General features: G+C 36.5%; 1 protein-coding gene across 4 annotated transcripts in view; it reads right to left on the bottom strand.

Annotated features, from left to right (window-relative positions):
- The window catches only part of itpr2 (inositol 1,4,5-trisphosphate receptor, type 2), a 1,448,083-nt gene that overhangs the window by 946,358 nt on the left and 489,139 nt on the right, over positions 1-12,586 (bottom strand). The gene's annotated exons all lie outside the window — the stretch shown is intronic.

Here is a 12,586-nt window from a genome sequence, read left to right as displayed (position 1 = left end):
AATCAAAAAATATGTTGCTTTACTGAGACCACTACTTGGTACAATTGGCATTAATTGCAGACTTGTTTTTTTCAAATGTTTAAATTAACTGCTGAAAATAAACAATAAAAATAAATAATTTATCTTTTCATACTAAATTTATTTACATGACTTGTGCAATTTCTTGTGAGACACAAGCTAGAAGCTATGTTTGTGTGTAAACTTTGCAATTACCATTTCCTAAGTTTACAAAGATGGTTAGGTTAATACCAATCAAATCTTTAAATTACCAACGTGAAAACAAAGTTGATTTATGGGTTATCGAACTACAATTTGAAAACAAATAAATACTCTACCAAGATGATTGTTACCTCCCATCTAACACGTTAAACAACAGTTTATGTATAAGAATAGTTTGTGGCTCTTTTTGAAGTGAAATATATTGTCTCTGCTCTAGCTTAAACAATTAGGGGCCGGAAATGTAAGAGCCAACCTTTGAAAGTTAATGCTTAAGGTTAAATTCATGTAAAAGTTTACTTAATTTAAATAGAATGCAATGTTTTCATAGCTATAGAGTATGGTATAGCTTTTTACCCCTGTAAGCTAATGTAAAATAGAACTTTCTTGGCTATACCTGTAATATAGAGTGTTAATTAAGCTATTTAAGTAAATCATCTCATTATTATCATGGACTGTTGGGACATATTTTCATTTTGCAAATGGGACTGGAATACAGTTTTCTGACAGTTTACAAATGGTTCAACTGTATGTATAAACTAGAGAAATGAAACAAAATAAACTTTAAACAGAATTTTCTTTGAACAAGAACTTTACTTTGCAATATCAATTTTTTCTCTATTTTTGTGTCAACTGTTTGAACTCTTACTAAAACTTTTAAAATGAAGATATTTTGCCTGTGGAATTATTGCAACACATGTCACACTATTGCCTGAATCCTATGAAGCAAACTAAAAGCTGCAGAACTTAATTAATTTTGGACATGGTATTACTGTTGTAGGGAAATATATAGCTGAAAAATGAATTTAAGGATAGGAAATATAAATAGCTCAACATTCTACAGACAACTTCATATTAACTATGATTTTTTAAATCTCTGACATTGCTAATAGTAACTTACCATACAACACTGATAACATTTAAGTGTGTATGGCTTGATCAATGAGTATTTTCCCATTGGGATTAATAAAGTATCTATCTATCTATCTATCTATCTATCTATCTATCTATCTATCTATCTATCTATCTATCTATCTATCTATCTATCTATCTATTTTAAATTATTGCCAGCAAGGGATTTAGAAGATTGCAATAACTAATACTAGTAGATTTTTTTTATTTATTTTTTATTGATTTTTATTAAAAATACTAGTAGAATTGAAAATTCTATCAAGTATTTATCTTAGCATTCTAAATGTTCAGAGAGCAGGAATATCATGAAGTGAATGTATTCTGTGCTGCAATCGCTGCCGGCGCCTCCTCAGTACAAGAGGGAGTCAGTTTAAGAAGCACGTACCGATTTAACATGGCTCGGGGAACACTTAACACAAACCATTTAATGTGCTACATAATTTATGATGGGGTTTGAGAAAATCTAGTAAATTACACATTCATTTTACAATGAAGTTTAGTTTACACTGTTCTACTTAAATGACAAATTACGAGAATAAAGTCAACATGTCGACTTTAATCTTGACATAAACTGCGAGAATCAAGTAGAAATGTTGAGAATGAAGTCAACATGTCGTCACACTATTACACAGTACCCAGGTACATTACACTGTATTGAAAAAAAATATCCAGTAGTATAGAAACAGTATTCACAGATTTGAACATAATGGTCCACATCCGACCTTTTAAAACCAAAGTATCTCCAGGCAACGGACATAACTCCTTTTTTCGGCAAAAGTTCTTCTATGTCATCATGTTCAACTTTATCGTCTGCTACAGCTTCAGTTTCGGAAAGTTCTCTGTCCATTTTCATCACGCGATACCCTCCACTACTGCATGTACTCTGTTGCATGCCTATTTAGCAGTGTAGCAGTGAAAAAGGTCCCCCGCGAAACACCTCCACTAACGCATGTACTCCATTGCATGCGTGTTTAGCTGTGTAGCAGTGAAAAAGGTCCCCCCTTAAACAGTTTCCTGCTGCGCCATGTTCCGAATGTTGTTTAGGCAATTTAAACTGGTGTTGTGGTATAAGAAAAATCCATATCATAACAAAAATAAAAAACGGTTTTTGGTATGAACCGGTATACTACCCAGCACTAACATATATACCTATACACATACATATATATACACATACGTATATACAGTATAAATTGTGACATCATTATTATGAACATGGGGAGAAGGCAAATAAGATGTTAGCCTAACAAATCACAAGCAGGAAGATTTGCAATGCAATAGCAGTAAATACCAATACAGATGGAGATAAAATCATTGACCATTAAAATAGCACACCACATTTAGAAAGTACTACAAGTCCTTATATTCTTCTCACTTTAAAGAAGATAAAACACACTCTAAAGAGTTTTTTGTTTCATTACTGATACCATAGCTTGATACTTTTAGAGCAGTGGAACTGGATAAACCTCTGACACTTTCAGAATTACTAGATGCTATAATCTCACTTCAAAGTGGGAAAGCAGCAGGCCCTGATGGCTACCCAGTGGAATTCTATATAAAATTTTTTTTTAAATAAGTTAGCTCCACTATTAATCACAACATTTATAGAAGCTAAAGACAACAAAATTATACCTCAAACGTTTCGCTAAGCAGTAATTACTGTCTTTCCTAAGAAAAATAAGGACTTACTACAATGTGCATTATACACACCAATCTCACTCCTGATTAATAATGTTAAGATGCTCTCCAAAGTTCTAGCCAAAAGAATTGAGAAAGTCCTTCCTTCTGTAATATCATAAGACCAAACTGTATTTATTAAATGCAGACACTTAGCTTTCAATCTAATACCCCAGAGATCTTATCATCTTTGGAGGCAGAAAAAGCACTACATATGATTAAATGGGATTATCTATTCACCACATTGCACAAATTTGGGTTCAGCCCAAACATACAGTGGTGTGAAAAACTATTTGCCCCCTTCCTGATTTCTTATTCTTTTGCATGTTTGTCACACAAAATGTTTCTGATCATCAAACACATTTAACCATTAGTCAAATATAACACAAGTAAACACAAAATGCAGTTTTTAAATGATGGTGTTTATTATTTAGGGAGAAAAAAAATCCAAACCTACATGGCCCTGTGTGAAAAAGTAATTGCCCCCTGAACCTAATAACTGGTTGGGCCACCCTTAGCAGCAATAACTGCAATCAAGCGTTTGCGATAACTTGCAATGAGTCTTTTACAGCGCTCTGGAGGAATTTTGGCCCACTCATCTTTGCAAAATTGTTGTAATTCAGCTTTATTTGAGGGTTTTCTAGCATGAGCCGCCTTTTTAAGGTCATGCCATAGCATCTCAATTGGATTCAGGTCAGGACTTTGACTAGGCCACTCCAAAGTCTTCATTTTGTTTTTCTTCAGCCATTCAGAGGTGGATTTGCTGGTGTGTTTTGGGTCATTGTCCTGTTGCAGCACCCAAGATCGCTTCAGCTTGAGTTGACGAACAGATGGCCGGACATTCTCCTTCAGGATTTTTTGGTAGACAGTAGAATTCATGGTTCCATCTATCACAGCAAGCCTTCCAGGTCCTGAAGCAGCAAAACAACCCCAGACCATCACACTACCACCACCATATTTTACTGTTGGTATGATGTTCTTTTTCTGAAATGCTGTGTTCCTTTTACGCCAGATGTAACGGGACATTTGCCTTCCAAAAAGTTCAACTTTTGACTCATCAGTCCACAAGGTATTTTCCCAAAAGTCTTGGCAATCATTGAGATGTTTCTTAGCAAAATTGAGACGAGCCCTAATGTTCTTTTTGCTTAACAGTGGTTTGCGTCTTGGAAATCTGCCATGCAGGCCGTTTTTGCCCAGTCTCTTTCTTATGGTGGAGTCGTGAACACTGACCTTAATTGAGGCAAGTGAGGCCTGCAGTTCTTTAGACGTTGTCCTGGGGTCTTTTGTGACCTCTCGGATGAGTCGTCTCTGCGCTCTTGGGGTAATTTTGGTCGGCCGGCCACTCCTGGGAAGGTTCACCACTGTTCCATGTTTTTGCCATTTGTGGATAATGGCTCTCACTGTGGTTCGCTGGAGTCCCAAAGCTTTAGAAATGGCTTTATAACCTTTACCAGACTGATAGATCTCAATTACTTCTGTTCTCATTTGTTCCTGAATTTCTTTGGATCTTGGCATGATGTCTAGCTTTTGAGGTGCTTTTGGTCTACTTCTCTGTGTCAGGCAGCTCCTATTTAAGTGATTTCTTGATTGAAACAGGTGTGGCAGTAATCAGGCCTGGGGGTGGCTACGGAAATTGAACTCAGGTGTGATACACCACAGTTAGGTTATTTTTTAACAAGGGGGAAATTACTTTTTCACACAGGGCCATGTAGGTTTGGATTTTTTTTCTCCCTAAATAATAAACACCATCATTTAAAAACTGCATTTTGTGTTTACTTGTGTTATATTTGACTAATGGTTAAATGTGTTTGATGATCAGAAACATTTTGTGTGACAAACATGCAAAAGAATAAGAAATCAGGAAGGGGGCAAATAGTTTTTCACACCACTGTATGTGCATAGATCAGACTTCTCTATATCAGTCCAGAAGCCTCAGTTTGTATTAACATTATTTTGGACTACAGTGATCCCTCGCTATATCGCGCTTCGACTTTCGCAGCTTCTCTCCATCGCGGATTTTAAATGTAAGCATATCTAAATATATATCACGGATTTTTTGCTGGTTCGTGGATTTCTGCGGACAATGGGTCTTTTAATTTATGGTACATGCTTCCTCAGTTGGTTTGCCCAGTTGATTTCATACAAGGGACGCTACTGGCAGATGGCTGAGAAACTACCCAACCAGAGCGCGTATTACATATTAAATAAAACTCCTCAATGATATACGATATGCTTCCCACGCGGTGCTTCGAATACTTGAAAGCCCGAACAGCACGTATTGATTTTTGATTGTTTGCTTTTCTCTGTCTCTCTCACTCTCTCTGACATTCTCTGCTCCTGACGGAGAGGGTGTGAGCAGAGGGGCTGTTTGCACACTGGTCTAGAGGATACGGACGCTCCTCTAAAAAATGCTGAAAGACTACCTTCACATTGCTCCCTTCCTTGCAGCTGCTTTGTCCGGTGGTGCTTCACATACTTAAAAGCCCAAACAGCCTTATTGATTTTTGATTGTTTGCTTTTCTCTCTCTCTGACATTCTCTGCTCCTGACGCGCACTCCTTTGAAGAGGAAGATATGTTTGCACTCTTTTAATTGTGAGACGGAACTGTCATCTCTGTCTTGTCATGGAGCACAGTTTAAACTTTTGACTAAAGGGTGTTATTTCATGTCTAGAGGGCTCTAATAATGTTAAAAAACGTATTTAGAAGGCAGTAAACAAGTTTTCTATGCTCTAACTGCGAAAATATTCGATTTGTAAATAAAGAATCCTACTTCGCGGAAATTCATTTATCACGGTAGAGTCTGGAACGGATTAACTGTGATAAACGAGGGTTTACTGTACTTCAAACTAAAATGTGGTACTCGACAAGGATGCCCACTATCACCATTGCTCCTTACAATCTCCAATGAGCCATTGGCTGTTTACTTTCTAAATGCATCAAAAATAAACGGGATTATCAGAGAAGGACTTGACAGAAAATATGACTATATGCAGATGATATGGTACTGTATGACCCACAAAACTGACCCACTGAGAATAAACACTGTCAAGATGAATATCCTTCCCAAGCTTCTTTTTCTGAATTAAAGCATCCCCTATATACATTAACAAACCATTCTTTAAGAAATTAGATTCAATCATAATCTTATATTTATTTGGAATTTGAAATATTCATGCATTCAAAGGCCAACTCTACAATGACCTAAAACAGAAGGTGGCATGGCCCCACCTAACTTTCAATTTTATTAACGGGTGGCAATATATAGGCCATAAAGACCTGGGGCCTCTTGTATAACAGCGTGCGTAGAATTCACACTAAAATATGGCGTACGGACAAAAACAGAAACGTGCATATGTACAAAAACTCCAGATGCATAAATCTGTGTGTACGCCAACTTCCACATTCTTTCGCTACATAAATCCCAGTCAGCGTGAAATGTAACGCACGTGCACGTGCCTGCCGCCCCACCCCGACTCCTCAAAGAATTAAAGTAACACGTTAAATGGTTCATATTCATATGTGTTCTTCTATGTACTCTGTGTGTGAATGACCATGTGCTTCTTAAACGAGCTTTCTCTTACGTCGACAGGACACAGAATACATTACATTAATGATAATAGAGCTCTCTGAACAGTTTAAATACTAAGATGTATACCTGATATTATTTTCATGATGATCGGAATTAAACATGTATAAAACATAGGTGCAAGGTGGCGTAGTGGTAGTGACCAGCTGTCGCCGTCCAGAGATTGTTCCTTCCTCCCACAAGATGCTTGCTGCACCATGTGTGACCTTTGATAAAATAATTTATTGCAGCAGTACTGTCTCTTTCAAACGTACTAACCACCAATTCCTGTCCTTCCTTTTCTTTCTCCAAGTAACCAATCTCCACACAATCAGCTCTCTTTAATATATGATAAGCCATCTGTAAGCTAGAATGCAGATTCTTCTAAACATTTAAGGAACATTAAAATATCTACATAGTACATGTTTAATTATTCCATCCATCTATCCATCCAGGGTCGCGCCAGTCCCAGCAAGCATACAGCACGAGGCAGGAACAATCCCTGAACGGGGCGCCAGTTCATCACTACTGCTGTCCACTGTGTCACACGTTTAATTATTAACAGTACACATTATTTAAATGAAGTTAAAATTTATCTGTATAATGTAATAGAAATACTATACTGCATTTCATCTTAAAAATTATATCAAGAGCTCCAAGAAGATAGCACCTGGAAATCTGAATCTACTTAGAAGCCAGTCGTCATCATCTGTAAATATGTGCTCTCTTCTATGGAATTGAATTTCTTTATTGTTATTGTATGGTACAATGAGATTCAATATACAAATCCTCCATAAACTTATTTTCCTATAAAATGGTAAAATAACAATAATAATAATAATAATAAAAACAAAACAATAAAAAACAATGAAAAATATACAATATGAAAGCATAAGTGGTTCAGGTGGTGCAATATTACCTCTGTAATGCAAGTTTACAGTGACGTAATTGTCAGATGAAACTGTTTCTGAACCACGAGGTTCCTACAGGAAAGGCTCTGAAGTGTTTTCCGAATGGGAAAAGTTCAAATAGACTGTGCCCATGGCTGAGGCAGCGTGTGCTAGAAGCTGAATCCTGATAATTCTCTCCGTTCTTCACATAATTTGCCGTAGAGCTTTTTAATCAGCTGCTGTACTGCTGTGATTACACACTCAGATACAATGGGATAAAATACTCCGAGTGGTGTACTGAGAGTAACAATGCAAAAGCAGCTATGGTATTTGAAATAGTTTGGCCATTCCATGCACCACTATATGTTTATAGGTTGCCTTAAACTAAAAAATGATATACGGTTAATTTCAGTGCTTTTGATAAAGCTATATCAGAGATGTGAATCTAAAAAATAAAGAGAAACCACACAGGAAGAGTAGTACTGTTTATAGGCACTGGGTGCTGGCAGTTTGCAAAACTGAGTCAAAAACTTGTGTAAGCAATGGTCTGAGCTGGTGTGATTGAATGTGCGTGGCTTTACGCCAAGTTTAGATTTTATACATCGCAATGTGAACTTGGAAACGGGCGTAGGAAACATTTTTGTGCGTAGGCACTGTTTATGCATGAGGCTCCTGGACACTGATGCAAATCGATGAATATACACAAGCTTGGTCTGCAATAGAATTAAAATCTTGCTGTACTTCTTTATATTCCTTTATTTGTGCCCCTGTGAATACAAATTATAGTCAATACACTAATAATCCAATTGTTCTTTATTCATTCAGAATATAGAACCAATGTAGGAGACACTTTAAAAACAGAGAAGCTTTAATCTGTTGCACCTCTACATGACAACCACCTTTTAACACCCTCTCAAACATATGTAGTATTTAATGTTTGAAAAATGTCTAGGATTAAAACATTTCTGCATAGACAATGTTTTTGCATCCTACAAACAATTAAGGTTCAAATTTAACTTTTCATCAACACAATTTTTCGACTACTTTCAAATTAGAAACTTTGCTAAACAGAACCTGCTCAACTTTCCTCACCTCCCACCCATTTCTATTCCAGAAGAACTACTGATCAGTCTGGAAGACTCATGTCTACAATATATAAAAACATTTTAAAGTCCCTTCCTTTCAAAGATCCTAGGATATGGTGGGGACAAGACCTTTCACTTAATATTTCAGAAAAGGAGTAGAAGGCAGCCATGAAGTGAGGCAGTGTGAGGTTGTGAGTTCAAATCCCATTACTGGCACTGTGTGGACATTGGGCAACCAACTTGACCTGCCTGTGCTCCAACTGGAAAGTCAAAAGAAATGTAACCAATTGTACCATAAATGTTGTAAGTCACCATGGATAAAGGCGTCCATCAAAAAAGTAAATATAAAGACATAAAATACCCTCTAGCTCCATATACGCAAAACACTCAATCACTCAACTTAAAATATTGTAATTGAGTACATTTATCTTGTTTAAAATTGTCCAAAATGTATGCAGGGCAAGATTTAACCTGAGAAAGTTGCAATCTACCTTCCAGTCTCACTGGACCATATGTTTTGGGCATGTACCAAATTAACATCATTTTAGACAAAAATCTTTGAATGCCTATCAGACACAGTTGGGGTCACAATCACTCCTAACCTATTGACAGCTGTTTTTGGAGTACTTCCAGATGGGCTTAAAGTGGAGAAGGACAAACTGTAATTGCCTTTACCTCACTACTAGCATGTAGACTTATCTTGCTCAACAGGTAGAATCCAACCCCACCACTTTTTAGTCAGTGGGTAACTGATGTTGTATATTATTTGAAATTGGAAAAAATCTAATTCTAACTTAGAGAATCTGTTCAAAAGGTTTTAAAAATATGGCAGTATCTAATCAATAAAATAAGCTATATTGGGGAAAAGGATACTCTTCCTTCCTTGCTACTTTTAAAGATTTGCTCTGGTTGCTGGCTCTCCTCTCTTTTTCTTGGGTGAGGGTTGAATTTTGGTTTGTTAAGTTGACTTGACTGCATGGAATATTATTTGTTTCAAATTGAAATCAATAATAAATATATATACATTTATATTATATATATATATATACACACACACACACACACACACCCACACACACACACACACAGTGGAACCTCGGTTCACGAACGTCTCAGAACACGTACAAATTGGGTTACGACCAAAAAGTTCGCCATCTGTTCACGACCATACACTCGGTATATGAACAAGCCAGTTTCCCTTTCGGTTTGATTTCCGCACATGTTCAGTCTCTCCCTGTACTGTACATTGTTCTCAGTGCATCACACAGAGGGACTCTCCCTCAAAACTGTAACCTCCTCTCAACCCAGCTTCCTCCTGTGGTATAGCGGGTCCACAGCTCCTGTCAAAAAGGCCAGTTTTAATAAATAACTAAATAAATAAAGCTGGTGCAGGAGAGAGAGAGCGAGCGCATGCAGCTGAGCAGGGAGCCTGGTTGTTTGTCTCAGTGTTATTCAATGTTTTTAGATTAGTTTACTATTACACTGTGCACTCTATGGTATAATTAACTATTTTTGTGCTTAAAAATCTTTAAAGAAAATATATTTACATACAAAAGGTACGGTCTGGAACGGATTAATTGAATTTACATAAAATCCTGTGGGGGAAATTACTTCGGGTCACGACCAAATCGGGTTACGACCAGAGTTTTGGAACAAATTATGGTCGTGAACCGAGGTTCCACTGTATATATATATATATATATATATATATAAATATAAATGTATATACTTAAGTATGTTCTACATTGTTTATCATCTGTAACTTTTCATCATGTGGCGCCCAAAACATACCGTAGATACTAGTATTAGCAGGCTTTGGTGACAACTGGATTAATTATAGACAGGCAATGAAGCAATCCCTTTAACTGAAGTAATGCAACATGCAGACTGTGAAGGGGTTAGGGGTGGGCGGTATGACCAAAATTCTATATCACGGTATTTTTCTCAATTATCCCGGTTTCACGGTATTTGACGGTATTTTTTTCCCATGCATGAGTGGATGTTAAACACATTTTCCACTGCAATTACTGGCTAAGAATAACCTATTCCACTGTCAAGAGCATTGTACATTGTACAAAAAAAACATTTTAATGTGCACACAAGTATTAATACAGGTTTGCATTGCCCCATAAAGTGATACTTTTCAAGGGGGTGGCACTAATGAAGAGAAGGAAATCACATCTCATGACAGATGCAGTCAAAATATAGAACCTTTTTATTTAACAAATTTTGCAAAAACTTAAATTATAATTTTGACAACATATTTTCAACCATCCAAAGAGGTATTTAGACTTAGGAAAATATCCAGAAGTGCTTGTTAAAAGTTGTATTGCACTGAACATGTCTTAGAAAAGGAATAAATATTTTTTGTAAAACAACTACACTTTCTGTTAATGTTAACAATCTCTTTCCACTGACACGTTAAAGTGACTTTTTAAACAACTTTACCATCATTAAACTGCATAATATTTAAACTAATAAATAATAACAATAAAATAAATAATTGTATTATTACTGATAGTTGCACTATTACTTCAAGGCTTCAAAAGCCCAGGTGCATTACACAGTATTCACCAAATTGAATTCTGTGTTCGTCTCTCCGACCACCAGATCACAAACCCAACATTTAAACAATATTTAAGTTAAACCTGTGCGATACCCATTCATACATCCAGTTTTTCGGAGCCTCGTCACACCTGCCATAAAGTTCTCTACACTGAACATACACCTGGGGACCCCTTACTGCGAGGGAGCAGCACTACCGCCACACTACCGTGCATGTTTAATACCTGCTTTAATGCATTTCATCATGAAAATGATATCAAGTATTTATCTTAGCATTCTAAATTTTCAGAGAGCAGGAATATCATACAGTGAACGGATTCTGTATGGTGATCGCTGTCTCCTCTTAGTGCGGAGGAAGTCAGTTTAAGAAGCGTAGTGATTAACAACTGGGTCGGGGAACACAACACAAAGCATTTAATGTGCTATATAACTTATGACGGGGTTTAAGAAAATCTAGTAAATTAAATATTCATTTTACAATGAAGTTTAGTTTACGATGTTCTACTTTAATGACAAAGTACGAGAATAAAGTCAACATGTCACAATATTACACAGTACCCAGGTACATTACACTGTATTGAAAACAAATAAAACAAGTACAACTTGGCTTGCAGTATTATCCAGTAGTATAGAAACAGTATTTACACATCTGACCTTTTAAAACTAAAGCATCTCCAGGCGACAGATGTGACTCCTTTTTTTCGGCTCTCTGTCCATTTTCACCGCGCGGCACACCTATGCTACTGCCCACTATTTGGTGGTGTAGCAGTGAAAAAGAGTCCTAGTGCAACAAATCTGTGTTTAGCGGTGTAGCAGTGAAAAAGGTCCCCACTTGAACAGTTTCCCGCTGCGCCACGTTCCGAACGTCGTTTAGGCAATTTAAACCGGTGTTGCGGTATAAGAAAAATCCATATCATAAAAAAAATAAAAAACGGTTTTCGGTATGAACCGGTATACCACCCAGCACTAGAAGGGGTGTCCATCTGGTAAACAGTAGTACTATTTAACTTTAAAACTAGGACACAGCAGCCAGAAAGAGTTCTAGCTTGATACCAAAGTAGTATATATTTGGTTATGCCAATCACAGAAGAGATTCCGTGTCTTAGCTGGAAAAACACTTTGAGGGCAAAAGGACAGGGTTAGAAGAATGGAGAGGTATGGACAAGAAATAAACAGTTCCTATGTAAAAATACAGTTTCAAGACCAATAAATTGTAGGAAGGCATAGCGTGGTAGCTACGTTGCTAAACTTCTCTGTAATTTGTACTGTTGGACTTTTAATTCCTCTTCATGTGAATTAATTACAATAATGGGTTGTTTTAAAATATTTTAAATATTTTCACCACCTTGGCGTTATTATCAGTGTAAATGGTTGCAGCATGGTTGAATTTTCTCCAACTAAAAGACAGTCACTTCTAACAAACTATTAACCTCTAATTTTCAGAAATGTGAAGCATTCAACTGTGTATATAAAGGACTTTCAGTTCATAGTTTAAGCACTAAGTAAAATGAAGAATAATGAAGATAATTAACCACCTAGTATTTACAACTGCTAATTCTTTACAGAGTCATACGGAGAACCTTCAAACATGTTACATTTTTGTTAATCCAGTTATTACCACTATTACTGCATAATTTATATAGGGTAATTCGCAAAGGATACATTTTTGTCTTTT

Source organism: Erpetoichthys calabaricus, chromosome 1 (assembly GCF_900747795.2).
Source record: "Erpetoichthys calabaricus chromosome 1, fErpCal1.3, whole genome shotgun sequence".
NCBI lineage: Eukaryota > Metazoa > Chordata > Cladistia > Polypteriformes > Polypteridae > Erpetoichthys > Erpetoichthys calabaricus.
The sequence above is the reverse complement of the archived record's forward strand: the minus strand, read 5'-3'. Positions and strand labels throughout refer to the sequence as shown.